At 37.9% G+C, this 5,354-nt stretch overlaps 1 pseudogene; it reads right to left on the bottom strand.

The window, feature by feature from the left end:
* Window positions 1-298: 298 nt before the first annotated feature.
* On the bottom strand, window positions 299-5,112 carry LOC142629159 (LEAF RUST 10 DISEASE-RESISTANCE LOCUS RECEPTOR-LIKE PROTEIN KINASE-like 2.4; annotated as a pseudogene).
* Between the last annotated feature and the right edge of the window lie 242 nt (window positions 5,113-5,354).

The following is a 5,354-nucleotide window of genomic DNA, read 5'->3' on the forward strand; positions in this document are numbered from 1 at the left end:
TATTTGTACAGTAAATTTTTTTTGGGGATGAAGCAACTTTTATTCAACAGACCAGATTACAACAATATTAAAAATCCCAAACATTTAGCTGCAATCTACCAAGAACTAACATCAGCCTAACACGTATTAAAAACAGAAAAAGGAGTTTTCACAAAGCTACATATTAGCTTTAAAAATAAATTCTTTTAATGTTTCTACACCAAGAGAGCTAATATCTAACATCATGCACAATGAATTGCACATTTGCGCCATACCAGATTCAGATCAAATCTTTCTATTGTGAATTCCGGAATTTCAATTAATTCAACTCTGGTAGATAACAACTGCTCAGACTATATTGCAATAATTGTGATGATCGTTTTGTTGTAGGATGTTAAGGTGATCTAGTAGGAGAAGACAAGGAGGGATTGGGTGGCATTGGCAAGGACTGAAGGCTACCTTCTAGCATTTCTACTACCTTAGTCATTGATGGTCGGTTTGATGGAATGGTCTGAATGCACCACAAACTTACTAAAATCATCTTCCTTGCAATTTCTTCTTCCTCTTCACTTGTAATCCCATCCAATCTTAAATCCTTACCTCCTTCAAGATGCTCATAAATATAATGTGGAAAATATATTTCACTGGTGTGAGACACTTCAGCATCGATATTCTTTCTTCCTGCTACTATTTCAAGAACCATCATTCCATAGCTATACACATCAGACTTGTAAGATACTCTGCCAATGTTTCTACAATGCACTTCAGGAGCAATATATCCAGCAGTCCCTCTAGCATTCATTGTTGATACAACACTATCTTTCCTTTCACAAAGTTTTGCAAGGCCGAAATCAGAGATTTTGGGACATAAATGATCATCCAAGAGAATGTTGTGAGGTTTTATGTCAAAATGCAGAATCCTTGTGTTACAGCCACGATGTAAGTATTCTAATCCACGAGCAATGCCTACTACAATTTCATTGCGTGTTTTCCATTCCAGTAGACCATTTTCACTTGACGATCCTCGAGTATATATGAACTTATCCAATGATCCGTTGGACATATATTCATAAATCAACGCTCTTTTTTTCTTCTCATAACAGAAACCCAGAAGAGCGACTACATTAACGTGGGAAGTTCTAGTAATGCTAGCAATCTCATTAATGAAATCTTCTCCATTACCCTTGGACTCACTTAGTACTTTCACTGCCACTAGACGATCATCAGGTAGCGTTCCCCTATACACAACACCATATCCTCCTTGGCCTATTTTATTTTTGAATGAGTTTGTCACTTTCTTCACAAACGAATAACTATATTGCTTTGGGGCAAGAGATCCATAATTCCTTATAAATGCCTCCACGTTTTGCTCATTTCTGGTCATTCTTCCATTAGACCATGGCCCGCATGATAAGCATTCTCTCTTAAAGTTGTAGAAAGCCACAATTGAGATTAATATAATCCCAGCCACAACTGCGGAAATGCCTGTATGCAAAGAATGGTTTAAGTCACTAATAATAATATTTATCAAGGCAACCACGAAAAAAAGTGAAAAAAGAAAAAAGGAAAATGGAAAAAGCAAAAAGAAAAATAAAAGAAAACATGTATATCAGTATTAATAAGTATATGTTCATCCTACAGATCAGAGGTATTTACTTCCCATTTTATACAAAGGCCAGAAAGCGGTACTTAGTAAGAAATACTTTTTGACAAATGTTCAAAGTACCTATTGCAACTTTAACAGTCAAATTGCGCTTTGAACCTGCGTCAGGAACATAAGAAAAGTTAGACTTCTTTTTTTGAAGTGAATGTTAGTATTAAAATTTATGTTGGGGTTAAGAGAGAGTGTAAAATAACACATAAAAAATTAACGTAGTTTGGTCTAATCGTTTGTATCCATAGTGAAAAGCCCTTAAGCGTCTATATTTATACTATTTTAAACTTGTGTGTTACTGTAAGCTCATAAAAGGTATATAGAGAGAGAGACTAAACTTAAAGTACCCAAAGACTAACATTGAACGGATTCTCTAATTGTGATTGTGGGGCCTAGGCAGCTGGGGAAGGCACTGTTATAGTAGAAGGAAGTGCATCAAGAACAGTCAAGTTGATGATTATAATGGTCAATTATCATTAAGGATATGACACATTCGAACATGTGAAGCAAATTAAAACCACAGAACTAATAACTAAACTCAACATATTTATGTCCTTAAATTTTCTCCCCAACTACTAGTCAAATACTCCTGAATTGAGGTAGTGGGGCTAGAAAATTTATAACCATACCTGGTGTAGACAGATTCTTTAATTGTGATTGTGGGGGCTGGGCAGCCGGGGCAGGCACTGTCATAGTAAAAAGAAGTGCATTAAGAACAATTAAGTTGATAACTATAATGATCAATTATCATCAAGGATATGACACATTCAAACATGTGAAGCAAATTAGAACCACAAAACTAGTAATGAAATTCAACATGTTCAACACAAAGCAATGATTTTATTATGTCCTTAAATTTTCTCCCCAACTACTTGTCAAATGCTCCTGAATTGAGGTGGTGGGGCTAGAAAATTTATAACCGTACCTGGTGTAGGCGCATTCTCTAATGGTGATTGTGGGGGTTGGGCAGCCGGGAGAGGCACTGTCATAGTAGAAGGAAGTGCATCAAGAGCGGTCAAGTTAATAACCATAACGGTTAATTATCATCAAGGATATGACACATTAACCACGAAACTAGTAATTAAACTCAACATATTCAACACAAAGCAATGATTTTATTATGTCCTTAAATTTTCTCCCCAACTACTTGTCAAATACTCCTGAATTGAGGTAGTGAGGCTAGAAAATTTATAACCGTACCTGGTGTAGGCACATTCTCTAATTGTGATTGTGGGGGCTGGGCAGCCGGGGCAGGCACTGTCATAGTAGAAAGAAGTGCATCAAGAACAATTAAGTTGATAACTATAATGGTCAATTATCATCAAGGATATGACACATTCAAACATGTGAAGCAAATTAGAACCACAAAACTAGTAATGAAATTCAACATGTTCAACACAAAGCAATGATTTTATTATGTCCTTAAATTTTCTCCCCAACTACTTGTCAAATGCTCCTGAATCGAGGTGGTGGGGCTAGAAAATTTATAACCGTACCTGGTGTAGGCGCATTCTCTAATTGTGATTGTGGGGGTTGGGCAGCCGGGAGAGGCACTGTCATAGTAGAAGGAAGTGCATCAAGAGCGGTCAAGTTGATGACCATAACGGTTAATTGTCACCAAGGATATGACACATTAACCACGAAACTAGTAATTAAACTCAACATATTCAACACAAAGCAATGATTTTATTATGTCCTTAAATTTTCTCCCCAACTACTTGTCAAATACTCCTGAATTGAGGTAGTGAGGCTAGAAAATTTATAACCGTACCTGGTGTAGGCACATTCTCTAATTGTGATTGTGGGGGCTGCGCAGCTAGGGGGGGCACTGTCATAGTAGATGGAAGTGCATCAAGAACAATCAAGTTGATGACTATAATGGTCAATTATCATCAAGGATATGACACATTCAAACATGTGAAGCAAATTAGAACCACAGAACTAGTAACTAAATTTAACATGTTCAATTATGTCCTTAAATTTTCTCCCCAACTACTTGTCAAATACTCCTGAATTGAGGTAGTGGGGCTACAAAATTTATAACCGTACCTGGTGTAAACGCATTCCCTAATTGTGATTGTTGGGCCTTAGCAGGCGGAAGAGACACTGTCATAGTAGAAGGAAATGCATCAAGAACAGTCAAATTAATGACCATAACGGTCAATTATCATCAAGGATATGACACATTCAAACATGTGAAGCAAATTAGAACTACAGAACTAGTAATTAAATTCAACATGTTCAACACAAAGCAGTGATTTTATTATGTCTTTAATTTTTCTCCCCAACTACTCGTCAAATACTCCTGAATTAAGGTAGTGGGGCTAGAAAATTTATAACCGTACCTGATACAGACTTATTCTCTACTTGTGATTGTGGGGGCTGGGCAGCCAAGAGAGACACTATCTTAGTAGAAGGAAGTGCACCAAGAAGAGTCAAGTTGATGACTATAACGGTCAATTATCGTCAAGGATATGACATATTCAAACATGTGAAGCAAATTAGAACCACAAAAGTAGTAATTAAATTCAACATGTTCAGCACAAAGCAGTGATTTTATTATGTCTTTAAATTTTCTCCCCAACTACTTGTCAAATACTCCTGAATTGAGGTAGTGGGGCTAGAAAATTAATAACTGTACCTGATGTAGACGCATTCTCTAATTGTGATTGTGGGGGCTGGGTAGCCGGGGAAGGCACCGACAAGACCCGAGGAGGTGGTGGTGGTGAGGAACGACATGTTTTGGATCCATAAGATTGATTTGGACAGTAGCAAGTAGGTCCATTGGAAGTGCGGTCAAAACCACAAACTCCATTAGACCTAGTGCAAGCACTACAGGCTTCACTGTCATTCCATTTCACATAATAGCCTGCTTTGATGGTTTGTTCCACTTGCGATAAATTGTTAACATCAGTAATAGAATCTGAAGGAATCAGAAGACGCACACTATCAGTACACGGGTTAGGGCCTTCGTCTGCCAATGCTAAATACCCAAGCCCATATTTTGGACAAGTGAACCTTTGGTAATCCTTCACGGGAAGTTCATCTTCTCGACAACCATAGACTAAGGTAAGGTTTTGCAACAAAGTGGTGTTGTCGAGAACTTTAGATTCAAGTATGCTGCTATTCACGAAGTTGGGTGAACAAATTCCATTTACGTAGTCTTCTCTCGCAATAGTGAGTGTTTTGGTTCTGGCATTCATTTCCAGAACTCGGTACCAGACGTCTAAAATCTCTATGGTGGTGTCATTTTTCTCACAGGTGAGCTTTAACTGAGGATTGCCACAAGCTTCAGGTCGAGCAGCTCCCCAGAATGGATAACCCACGTTTGTGATCTCTCCACAGCTGAACATATTGGTGCTACAATTTGAGTACCAATCAGAGGCGCATAAAGTTGACGCAGGAAACTCCATGAAAATCAAGGTTGTGAAAAATAAAGAAACAAGAAAAGTAGACCGAGAAAACAGTTGGGAGTTCATTCTGGTGGTGCTGTAATTGTTGGCCGGCGAAAGTGTTGTTATTTGATAGATGACTTTGAATGTGCTTCTTTAGTGTGAAATGGGAATGAGTAGTGAGAAACGATATTGGCAGGAAGCTCTGACACAAAAGACTTGGGCTATGACTCACATGCATAAAGTTAAGAGCAATATCTATATTACAATTTACACACCGCCTGTTACGCACAATTACGCAAAGCTTGTTGGACCCTCTTTTTCACCGA

The sequence above is a fragment of the Castanea sativa genome, chromosome 3 (assembly GCF_040712315.1).
Source record: "Castanea sativa cultivar Marrone di Chiusa Pesio chromosome 3, ASM4071231v1".
NCBI lineage: Eukaryota > Viridiplantae > Streptophyta > Magnoliopsida > Fagales > Fagaceae > Castanea > Castanea sativa.